This window comes from Jaculus jaculus, chromosome 4 (genome assembly GCF_020740685.1).
Source record: "Jaculus jaculus isolate mJacJac1 chromosome 4, mJacJac1.mat.Y.cur, whole genome shotgun sequence".
In the NCBI taxonomy this organism is placed as follows: Eukaryota; Metazoa; Chordata; class Mammalia; order Rodentia; family Dipodidae; genus Jaculus; species Jaculus jaculus.
Window position 1 is genome coordinate 109,797,265 of NC_059105.1, and position 13,295 is coordinate 109,810,559.

The following is a 13,295-nucleotide window of genomic DNA, read 5'->3' on the forward strand; positions in this document are numbered from 1 at the left end:
TTTTAAAAGAAAATATTCCTTGTAAGAACTTTTTTTTTTCAGAAACATAAAAAGGATGAATACATGTATTACAGAATTGAAAGGAAATTAAATTTATGAAAAAATATAATACATTATTCTGTTAATTCTTGAAATTTTTAATTAAACGAAAAGGTTTTCATTGGTTTGAAATATAATTTATGAGCAGTAAATATGTTGATATTTTACATTTTATTTCTAGAGCTTTTAAAAAAATATTTTTATTTATTTATTTGACAGAGAGAAAGAGAAAAAGACAATGGGCATTCCAGGGCCTCCAGTCACTGCAAATGATCTCCAGTGTGCATCACCTTGTGCATCTGGATAACATGGGTCCTAGGGAAGGGAGCCTGGGTCGTTTGGCTTTGCAGGCAAATGCCTTAACTGCTAAGCCATACCTCCAGCTCTTTAAAAAAATATTTTTGTTTATTAATTTGACAGAGAGAAATAGAGAGAGAGAAAGAGAGAGAAAGTAGAGTTCTTTTTTTTTTTTCATATTAACATGACTGGCCATTCTAGGACCAGCATTACAATTGTAAGCACTGCAACTTTTAAGATACTTAAATGAAGTATGGATTTTTTTCACCATTCTAAATAGTTTTCAACATCTTTATTTTTTTTTTTACTACAGAAAAATTTTATCTAGTTATAAGCTTTCTAAAAATATTAGTGTGTTGATGTTAGAAGTATTCAAATACTTCTGGACAGTATATCAGTCTAACTCATGGTATATACCTCTATTTTTGGGAGGGGGGGTTCTTATTCTGTAAGAAAAACCTTCAGAGTTTCTTTTAAAATATTTATATATTTACCTTTAATGATTTGATTTTTTAAAATTTATTTTTATTTGAGGCAGAGAGAGAGGGGGGAGAGAGAGAGAGAGAGAGAGAGAGAGAGAGAGAGAGAGAGAGAGAGAGAGAATGGGTACACCAGGGCATCTGGTCACTGCAAACAAACTCTAGACATGTGTCACCTTGTGCATCTGGTTTACATGGGACCTGAGGTATTGAACCTGGTTCCTTATGCTTCACAGGCAAACACCTTAAGTACCAAGCCATCTCTCCAGCCAATGATTTAATTTTTTACTGTGAGTTTCATATTTTTTCCTAATTTTTGCCTACAGAAAATCATTTCTTCACATATACTTATTGTATAGGTAGTCACAAAATGAAATGTGTAAAGTCACAATGTTTTAATTTCTTTATCCTCTTAGAAGTCATTCAAATTATCAGGGTGTTTTAAAAACTAAAATTTAATAAAATAACCTCTAATACAACTATCCAAAGGAATATATTTAACAGCATTATAAATTAGTCAAGATGGAATCCTGAGAAAAATGTCTAAGTTCTATACAAAAACACAGAAAAGCAAAACAAAGGGTGGAAACTAAGAAAGCAAATAGAAAACAAGAGTATTTCAGTATTTAATACCCATCATATCAATTGCCTCAAAAGTAATTTGTCTAAATATACCCAAAGAAAAATGTTGGCAAATTGAATGATTTTTAAATCCAACAACATGGTGTCTGAAAGAAACTCACTTAAAACACTAGCATATATAAATTGGGAACAATACATTGGAAAAAGATAAAATATGCAAACAGAAATTTGTAAAAATATAAGAATGACTATGATGACACCAATGAAAAGGGAAAATTACCTAATAGTAAAAGAATCAATGCACAGAGGGCATAGTCATAGTAAATCTATGTGTACCAGGTACATGAAACCTCAGATATGAAGCAGAACTGATAGAACTATAAAAGGAAATAGACAAATCCACAATTATAGTTCCAGATTTCAAAAACTTGCCCAGTAATTACTAGACCTATAAGATAGAAAATCAGCCAGTATATAGATGAAATTAACAACACAATAAAGAGAAAATAAAATGTATCAAGGACACACAAAGTACCCATAAAATAAATTTTTTTCAAAAATGAAATTGTACAGAACTGTTCTCTGCACATTTCATTCATCCAAATATCTATCCAAATACTTAGAAACTGAACAACACAAATCTATATAAACCATGTATAAAGGAGAAATTATGAGAATATCACTAAATAAGGAACATGAAAATAAAAAATAAAAATAGATGATATCAAGATCTGTAGACTATCAGGGAAACAATGCCAAGATAGAAATTTGTAGCACAAAATATTTACACTAGAAACAAAGAAATAAAAAAGCCCAGTCCAGCCAGGCTTGGTGGCGCATGCCTATAATTCCAGCACTTGGGAGGCAGAGGTAGGAGGATCGCCATGAGTTCAAGGCCACCCTGAGACTACATAGTGAATTCCAGGTCAGCCTGGGCTACAGTGAGACCCTATTAAAAACAAAATCAAAACAAACAAACAACAAAAAAACCAAATCTAAGTCCCCATGTTAGTAATCAAAATAAGGAATATAAACAAAAATAAGTAGAGGGCTAGAGCGATGGCTTAGCAGCTAAAGCGCTTCCCTGCAAAGCCAAAGGACCTCGGTTTGATTCCCCAGGACCCATGTTAACCAGATGCACAAGGTGACACATGTATCTGGAGTTCGTTTGCAGTGGTTGGAAGGCCTGGTGTGTCCACCCCCCCCCCCGCCTCTTTCCTCTCTCAAATAAATAAATAAAAATAAAATATTTTAAAAAATAACACAAATAGAGACATGAGAACAGAAGTCAGTGTGAAGAATACAGAAAGATACAGAAAAAAAAGTTACAGAAAAAAAAAAAGGCTAGGGTAACAAAGTGCACTCTAAGGATAAATCTTTTGAACACTGACAAAAATTTTAAAAGAGCGGACTGTCACCATCAATGTCAAGAATGAATTGCAACAGAAGCTGTGATACTAAGAAGGAATAAAGAAGCTGGGACATGGCTCAGTGGGAGAATAGCACTTGCTTAACATGTACGAGTCACCGGGTTCCATCCCCAGCCCTGCAAAACAAAAAAGAGACAAGTGAAAGAAAGTAAACTAAGAGGATAGTATATAATAACACTTCATGCTCACAGTTTGAACAACTTTGAATAAATGAACTAACACACAAAACTAGAAACTATGAAAAATCAATAAAAAATAAATAATCTGAATAGTCATAAACCCTTATAGAGTTTGTATTTAAAGATTAAATAACTTTCAAAGAATCTCTAATAACAGATGTTTTTACGGGAGAGTTTTATAGAACATTTAATGAATAAATAACACCAATTGACACAACATTTTTCGGAAGGTTAGATAGAAGGAAACACCTTACAATTCATTTATGAAAGTCTTATGATTAATGGATATCAATAACAAACAAAAGACCCATGTTTCTCATGATTTTAATTAACAAGAACCCCAATAAAATTAGCAGATGGACTTCAGAAATATAAAAAGATTTGTATACCATGATCAAATAATTTGTCTTCCAAATGTGCAGAGCTGGTTCAAAATTCCATAATCCATCAAAGCAATCCATCCCATCACTTATCTGAAAGGAAAAGAAAGTCACATTAATTCATGCAGAAAAATCATTTGACAAATAGCAGTGTTAATAATCATCATTTAAATTCTCAGGAAAGTCGGAATGAAGGGGAACATCTTCAAGCCCATTACAATCTCCTACAATCTAGAGCTGTCATCAAACTCAATGGTGAAAGGTGGAATTCTTCCCTCTGAAGTTGGGAATAAGGAAAGAAAGGTGTTCTCATCACTCTTATTCAACCTAGTGCTAAAAGTTCCTTTATAGAAAACAACACTTTGAAAATAAAAGGCATGAATATAGAAAAACAACAGAGGTATCCACTTGTAGCTGGCAATGTTCTCTAAGTAGAAAGTGACCAAGAACTTCAATAATATTTTTTAGGACTAGGGAGTTTCATAACAATCTAGAATACAAAGTCAACACATAAAAATAAGATAGGTTTTTATAAAATAGTAACAAATGAGTATAAAACACTGTTAAACACAAGTTATAATATATACTAGCTATAAAACAAATGAAATAGTTAAAATCTAACACAACACATGTCAATCTCAATGCTGAAAATTATTATAAGCTGATGAATTAAATCAAAGGCCTAACTAAATGAAGAGACTATTCAGTGTTCATGAGCTAGAAGACTTAACAGTCAAAATGTTAATTCTCTTCAACTTGTCTTACTGTTTGAAGCTATTAATTCTCCTCAACTTGTCCTCCTGATATAAAGTACTTCATGTCAAAATTCTGCAATGGGTTCTGCAAATTTAGATAATTTAAATTTATACAAAAGAGCAAGACCCTAAAATAGCTGAAGATTTTTTTGAATAAAAAAATGGGAATATTTAAATCTATAGTACAGTAACATAAGACAGTGTGATTTTGGTGGTGGAAAACACTTGAAAATAGAATAAAATAGAGAGCCCATAAATACAATCGAGAGTGTCACCACACATGCAACCAAATCACTTTAAATTTTTTTTTTAATTTTTTATTTGAGATAGAAAGAGGGAGAAAGAGAAAGAGAGAAAGAGTGAGCAAAAGAATAGACATGTCAGGGTCTCCAGATGTTGCAAACGAACTCTAGATGCATGCACCACCTCATGCATCTGGCTTATGTGGGTCCTGGGGAATCAAACCTGGGTCCTTTGGCTTTGCAGGCAAGCTCCTTAACCACTAAGCCATTTTTTTTCAGCCCACAATTCACTTTTGACCATTGCAAACAGGTTCAAAAAGGAAGAATCGTCTTTAATGGTGTTGGACCAATTGGTCTCCATGCCAAAATTTGAAGTTTTACCTGTCTGAACTTATTTGAAAATTAATTTAAACTTAGTCATAATCCTAAAGATAATAAAATGTAAACCATTCATTAAAAATATAGGAGACTAAACACTTCTGCTACTGAAAGAAAAAAAAATAGGAGGAAATCTCCAGAATATAGGGGTGGGGAAGGACTTCCTGTACAAAATTTTAGTAGTTCAGGAACTTATACAATAACTCAACTAATGGGATATCATGAGGCTGAAAAATTTTTGCAAAGACGAACATAGCATAAACTGAGCCAAATAGATTACCCATAGAATGTGAGAAAAGTGTTGCTGGCTATTTAACTGACAGAGGCCTAATATCTAGAATCTACAAAGAACTCAAAAACCTAAACAACAAAAAAATTAAACTACCCACTCACAAGATGGGGCCAATAACTGAATAGGGAGTTCTCAGAGGAAGAAAGACAAATGGCAAGCACAGACTTAAGAAAATGTTCAGCAACCCTAATCACTAGGGAAATGCAAATTATAACAGTGATGAGATTTCACCTTACCCCAGTAAGGATAGCAAACATCCAAAAAAAAAAAAAAAATCAAATGAAAACAAATGCTAGTGGTGATGTGTAGAAACGGGAATACTAATTCACTGTGGGTAGGAATGTAAGCTGATACAACCACTATGGAAATCAATATGGAGACTCCTGAAAAGGATGATTATGAAGTTATCCACAGACCCAGTTATTTCCTTACTGGGCATTTAGCCTAAAAGCTTCACACCTCAACTCAGAGATAGTTGCTCAGTCATGTTTTATAACTGCTCAATTCATAATAGCTAAGAACTACAATCAATCCAGGTGCCCATCATTGGACAAATGGATAACCAAGATGCAGTATATCTACACAATGGAATTCTATTCAGCAATAAGAAAAATGGCGAAAGAAGTGTGTAGAAAAATGGTTGAACTAGGAACAGATCATACTCAGCGAATGCACACAATCACAGAAAGACAATCATTGCCTAGTTTCATTCCTCTGAGGCTCCTAACCTGGATCAGTCTGAGTTGATGACATACCTGATAGGCATCTTGAGGCCTGGACAATTGGGGGGGGGTAGGGCTTGGGGGTAGAAGAGGGTAGAGGAAAACACAAAAGGTACCCAAATTGAACTGGTACCATAGAAGCCTATATTCTAGAAGACAATCTAAAAGGTTAAATCCTCAATGTGACCTTATTGGGAGCACCTGAAAAGAAGGGCTCTGGAGAGTGTGAGATGAAGTCTAACAAAATTCTCCTGTTTCTCCTTCTTTTTCTTATTTGTTTTTCTTTTCCACTTGGTGCTGGCCTGTAACTCCCAGTGCCAGGATGCTGTTAATATCCACAATGAGCTGTCTGTCAGAGAGAACTACAATTTCTCCCAAAACAAGACAGACTTCTGTCATAGCACTTGATTACTCACCAAGGTTAATTGTAAGACCCTACTGCTGAAGACACCATATGCTGTCAGTACCAAACTGGCTGGAATCCAGAAGAGAGTCCCCAGAAACTTAGCCTGTCTAATGCTGGAGCTACTGGGGAAAAGTGGCCAACATCTCTTCAAACAACCCAAGGTCTAAGCTACTCAGAAGTAAACAACCTGACATGATGTTCAAACAAGTGCAATAGTGGCACACAGTCATGGTGGGCAACCAGCTGCTCTTAGATTAGCGAACAGATCTGCTCAGTGGAAAGAAAACCATATCTGGAACTAGGAAACAAGTCAAAATCATATCCTGATAATGATTTTACTCTCCAATATCAAGCTCCCACTAAGCTTGGGCTTATAAGGGAGTCTTCACCCATTAAACTCTCTCTAAATTAATAATGCTTTTCCCTTTTAACCTGTGCTGACTTCACTCTCCATTGGAGAATCTGATTCTTTTTCTCAGACAGGAGTGGGACCTGAGGAACTAAAAGACAAAGTGCACATCATAAGGGAAATGGGGAAATGAGCAAGAGTGCAACTTTCTTGGTAAACCAGATATCTGAACAAGGGTGAAGGAGATAGACACTGAGGACACTCAACACCTACCAAACCAGAGGTCCAGAGGATCCTTAGAGCCCATCACTGAAGTAGACTTAATGCACACCCAATATGGCTCAGGGAATTTTGCAGAAGAGGGGGCAGAAAGATTGTTAGAGCCACAAGTTGGGACATTATGCATAGAGACATTGCCTCTTCCCCATAACTGACTACTGGCCCCATAATACATGACCCACAATCCCCATGGGGATGACTTGCATCCCTAATGAGGAGGGCCTCTTTGCAAAAGGGGCAGGGATGAGGGAAAGGATGGTACCCACATGTGCTGTTTACATACTAAGTATGTCCGTGACTAATAAAAATAAATTTTTTAAAAAAGGAGAAAACTTCAGGATCTCGGGTTAAACAAAGAGTTCTTGGACATGATGACATCAGAAACATGATATAAAAGAAGAAAGTAATAAATTAGAATGCATCAAATACTATTGTTCTGCACATCTCTGCTAAGAAACTAAAAAGACAAGCTACAGACAATCCCCGTAGAAGATGGTTAAAAGATATGAATAGCTATTTCACTGGAGAGGATGCCAGTAGAAAATAAGCATTTAAAATGACTCAGTGTCAACAACCATTAGAGAAGTGCAGATAAAAACCACAAGGAGATATGACAACATACCCATAAGACAATAAAATAAAATAAATATTGCTATCAACAAATGTCAGTCAGGATGCAGAGATTCTAACTTATCCATCAGTGGAAAGACTATAAAATGAAAAAGGATGTCAAACATATGCAAACCATACCATGCAGCAGTTGCATTTTTTTTTTTTTTTTTTTTTTGGTTTTTCGAGGTAGGGTCTCACTGTAGCCTAGGCTGACCTGGAATTCACTTTGGAGTCTCCGGGTGGCCTCGAGCTGACGGCGATCCTCCCACCTCTGCCTTCTGAGTGCTGGGATTAACGGTGTGTGCCACCACGCCCGGCTCCCAGCAGTTGTACTCTTGAAAGAAACATTGGATTAATAAAGCATGCATAAGAAACAATTTGTACCTACTTTTTTCTAACAGCTTTATTATTTACTTATTTGTGTATTTATTCTAGCTTATAACTTAAAACAGTTCATAAATCCTTCAAAAGAAGAATGGTTAAAAAATAACTGTGGTATGTCCATGCTGTGGAAATCAACTTGATAATAAAAAGAAACTAAATATATAAAAGGTCATATATTCTGTGGCTCTATCTGTATAACACCCTTTAAAATGAAATGGGAAGCCCATAGCACTAGGAAGCAAATGAGTGCTGTGTCTGTCAAAGGTGCCTGTGTGGCTTTCATAGCAGAGCTGTCCTTCACCTTGCCTGTGGGCTAGATGTAAATCTATACTTGTGACCAAATGATACCCACAAATGATAATATGTAAATCTGAGTAAGGTTGATCATCATTGTTTTCAGTATAAATTTCCTGCTTGTAGGATATGGATTCAAAATATTTCAGTTGGAAAACTGAGTATATTTCGTGATATCATTGTTTTATTGCTTATGATTATGGGTGTATCTATAATGACCTCAAGTTTTTCAAAAGTTAAAAGTAGTCTTTGGGGGCTGGAGAAATGGCTTAGCAGCTATGGCGCTTGCCAGCAAAGCCAAAGGACCTCGGTTCAGTTCCCCAGGACCCACATAAGCAAGATGCAGTGTGGCACGTGAGTCTGGAGTTCTTTGTAGTGGCTGGAGGCCATGGTGTGCCCATTTTCTGTCTGCCTCTCTCTCTCTTTTTTTCTTTCTCTCTCTCTGTTTCTCTCTCTCTCAAATAAATAAATAAAAATATTTAAAAGTAGTCTATGGGAATATTTTATTAAAAAATATTTTTATTAGTATATTTCCTTTAATGAACCACCTGTTACAGTCTACATGTATTACAACAATGTAGATACATACAACTGAAAATAGAATAATGAGACATCTATACCCCCACATTGATGTTTTTCTCTGTATATTTGAATTTGGTTGGTTTGATCTCTTAATGAAACTTAGGAGTTTTCATATTTTCATGATCAGCTGAGAATAGCCTGTTTTTCTGCTTTCAAGTGTTTTTCTTGGTTTATAAGAATGATTGAGAAACTTTCTATATTTTACTATGCCCTGCTTCTGTCATTTTACCATAGAACTTCATTAAGTCAGCATGACACTGAGGCAATTCTTTGAAAACAGTTCCAACTTCTCCCATGGTTTTCATGGGAGGTTTGATTCCATTCTTCAACTTCCTCTGTCAGTGTATTACTTTTCTCATTATTGTAAATAGATACCTGGCCAAAGCAACTTACGGAAGGAAGCATGGTAGTGGGAGTCTGAGCAGCTGGTCACCTTGTATCTGCATTCAGGAAGCTGAGAGATGAATGCTGACACAGCTTTCTTTCTCCTTTTAATTCCATCCAGGATCCCAGCCTGTGGATTTGTGCTGCCTATACTAAGGGTGGATCTCTGCCTTTCAGTTAAACCTTTCTAGAAACACCTTCAGAGATACATCCACAGGCTTCTTTTTCCCATAGTGACTCTAAATCCAGCCAAGTTGACAGGGAAGATGAACTGCCACAGACAACATGGTGTATCATCCTATATTTTCTTACATTCTTTAATACTTTCAGATGTATTGGCACCAAAATTATACCTGACATTTTATTCAATCTGTTCTGTTTTACTCTGTTCATATCTTCTTATTTGTATGTAATAGCTCATATTTCTTTCCCATCCTAGCAGCATGTATCTGTTCTTATTTTTTCTGTTTTAGTTTTTTATGTAATAAAATCAAAGATAACCATGTTGGTGTATGGAATCCTGTAGTATTCTACTTATTTATTTTGTGTATATGGGGAGGGAGTGTGTTCATGTGCCCACACATGTGAACATGCAGAAGGGGCTTTTGCTGCATCACTGTTGTTATCTGGCTTATGGTTGTGGATTTGGATTTGAACCCAGTCCATCAGACAATGCAAGCCAGCACCTTTAACCACTGACCTAGCTTCCCTGTCTCTAGTGTTTTTAATCATATTAATACATTAGCTAGTGACAAATGTATACACACATACATATAAACACCTATATGTCACTGCCTACTGCAGAACATTTTATGTGCATGTATGTTTGTGTGTGTATAATGTAGTGTGGGTTTGTGTATGGTGTGCTATGTGTGTGTGGTATATGTGCCCATTTGTCCCCTCCCCACAGCATTTGCTCAACTGTAGTATAGTATGCTGACCTGTGGTGGTCAGAATGGAAAGTAGGGCACTCCATGGTTATTTACCTGTTATTACTTGAACTGGAGTTTGCTTATCTTCGAGGTTGCCTATTGCTTTTTACAAGTCTTGGCAATCTCCAGTCACAGCTTCCCTACAGGCCTGGGATCACAAAATTGTGTGGCTATGCTTAGCTATTTATGTGTGTTTTGGAGAATCAAACTTGAGCAGTCTTTGAGCCCTTCCCAGTCTCTACTCCTTGCATAGGATGTGCTCCTTACCGCTGATTCATCTCTCTAGTACGTACTGTAGTAAATTCCTGATGTGTTGAAATGTGGGTTAAAAAAATGAAGAAAAAAGTCAAAAGGTCTTTGGATAAAATTATTTACTTGTTCTCTTATTGAAAAGGCTTTTCTAAGCATACTAGCAAAAGAGGAAGAAAATGAAATGCTTAAATGAACCACCAATTTAAAGAAATAAAAACATCAAAACAATTTATAGATTTAAAGTGGCATTGGACAATAGAATATCCATACTTCAAAAAGCGGACTTTGACCCATATATTCAAATATTTGAAAACTATCTCAAAATATATCTATACTGAGTGTGAAACATAAAACTGTGTACATTGTAAAAGAAAATATATGGAAAAAAAATCATCGTGTCTGCCTTAGACTAAGAATTCTAGATCAACAGCAAAATCACAATCCATTAAAGAAATATCATCAAAATTAAAACTTCAACTCCCTAAAGACATTGTTAGTACAAAGAAACTCCCATGAACTGGGAAAAAATATTTCTAAAGTGTACATCTGAAGAAAGGCTTGTATATTCATATGTATTATGAAAATCTAAATATTAAGTGATAAGAAAATACATATTTCTAAATATGTTTTGTACAGACACATTAGTCCAGTGGTGTGTGGATGGCCAACATACGCATGAAAGACACAGACATCAAATGTGCTTTGGGATTGTGAGAGCTAAGCCCAGCGAACACCTGATACCAACATGCACCTCAGCAGGTCTAAGTGGAAGAATGCTTGCTCAAGACCTAGAAGTAGAATTTACAATGCTGACAGAAAAGTGCAACAGTACAGCTATTTAGAAGATAACTGGAAGTTTTCTTCACAAAAGTAAGCCATTATCTGTCATGTGATGCAAACTTACTGATAGGTAACTTGTGAAATGAAAGACAATGGAAACATAGGTCCAAAACAAAAAATCTTTCACACCAATGTTTATCTCTATCTGAAAATAACCCCACTACACACAAACTGCTTCACAAATTTTAAAATAATGTATATTAATGCAACAGTACCAACCACACCCAAGAATAAAGGGTAATGGGTTCCTGATACACACAAGGGCATGAGTGGCTTCCAGTATACCCTTTCACATTATATGTCTTTATTAAAATCACTCCCACTTTCAGAGTTGATATGCTGATAATATCTTTTCTCAAATTCAAATTACTACATATATAGAATGCATATTCCTGAGTAGGCATTCAGTTACGATCCTCTGTAGTTCTGAGATGCTCTATTTTCATCTGTTTGTTTTGTGAGCCATCTCCATTCCTCTCACCTAAATTTAAACATTCTTTTTTTTCTGTTTTATTATTTTATTATTTTTACTTATCAGAGAGAGAGAGAGACAGCTAAAGAGAGAATGGGCCTGGCCAGGGCCTCTAGCTACTTCAAACAAACTCCAGATGAATGTGCTACAATGTGCATCCAGCTTACCTGGTTTCTGGGGAATCAAACCTGGGTTCTTAGGCTTTGCAGGCAAGTGCTTTAACTGCTAATCCATCTGTCCATCCCCTCAACTAAATTTTCCTTTCTCCTCAAGACAAATGTCCCAGAAATATTTTTCCACCTCTAGATGACATTTTCACTGTCGGTAGAATAAATACCTTAACATCATTGTTTTTCTTCAAAAATGTTCAAGTTTGGGCTTGGGGAGATAGATTAGTGGTTAAAGGCACTTGCGTGCAAGGCCTCCAGCCCTGGGTTAGTCTGGGTTTGATTCCCCACTACTCACATAAAGCCACATAGGCAAAATTGTGCATGTATCTGGAGTTTGTTTACAGTGGCACAATGGACTGGCATGTCCATAATCTTACTTTCTCTGTCTCCCCCTGCACTCTCTCTTTTTCTCTAATAAATAAATAAAACATTTTAAAAGTGTCCCCGTTTAAATCAAGCAGCTAGTTTTCTGATCTGAAGTGGTTTCACGTATATATACTAGGCTACTGTCTTATGACTCTTGGCTGATTTGTGATGTTTTAGTGTGTGCTATTGCTTTTACTATTGCTATTGCCTTGGTTTAATCTTTTCTCTCACAAACATTCAAAATGTTCTGTCAGTCACCATTCTGTATTGCAGGGATACTAGATGGAACAAAATCCAGTCACATTCATAAAATACAATGGTCTACTAGTGTCAAAAGACAAGGACAGCACCTGGACAGCTATGGTGGGAGCATATGCAGGAGGCTAAAGTTAGGGCAGAGTGATTCTAAACACAGGAATGTTCTACTTTTTAACCTTTCAATGCTGTGTATCATTAGCCAATTCCAATGACAAATATGGAAAAGCTGTTTGGTAAGTTGAATATTATACACGTGAAGAAAAACATCTGAAATGTATCATATCACTGGACATGGTAATGGAATTCAAATATTGAAGACTATCTTCTTTGTAATTTGCATCATATCTGCTGTATCCAGGATCCTTAGTTCCCAATGTATGATGGACCAGATAGCAAGAATATCCTGGCTCAGATACTGAGAAACATTGGTATAACTTAATGAACATTCTTTTAGACATGAAGCTAAGCTCTCCTGTGGAAACTGCTCAAGTTCCCACAGTAAAGAAGACAGTGTATTAATATGTTAAATGGGCTGAAAGAACATGGTTATCAGTACCAAGTTCAAACCCAGTCACTGGGCCTCAGGATCTGAATGCTGACAAAGCTGTGATTGTTTATGACTCACAAGCCTCACTCAACAAGGGTTGTTCAAGGAAGAAAATACGAACAGTTGAGGAAGTAGGCCAGTGCAAAAGGGAGTGCAAACCTTTGAATCAGTGACTTTCTTCTTGAGGCATTCTTGCAGTATGCCTGACCAAAAACAGTTTGTGGAAGAAAAAGATTTAATTCCACTTAGTTTTGAAGGAAATTTTCATCATAAGCAGGAATCCTGCACGATATCTTACCAGCATTAGAAGCAGAGGATGAACAGGAAGTGGGGCCACTTTATAACACCTCAGGCTTGCTACCAGAGACACAATTCACCTGGCAAAGCTCCATA

General features: G+C 36.1%; 1 long non-coding RNA gene across 1 annotated transcript; it reads right to left on the minus strand.

Annotated features, from left to right (window-relative positions):
* Positions 1–2,745: 2,745 nt before the first annotated feature.
* On the minus strand, positions 2,746–7,660 carry LOC123460046. Its single transcript, XR_006636759.1, has 3 exons — positions 7,636–7,660; positions 3,396–3,479; positions 2,746–2,943 (listed from the first exon to the last, which is right to left on the minus strand). It is a non-coding gene; the product is annotated as an uncharacterized LOC123460046 (long non-coding RNA).
* Between the last annotated feature and the right edge of the window lie 5,635 nt (positions 7,661–13,295).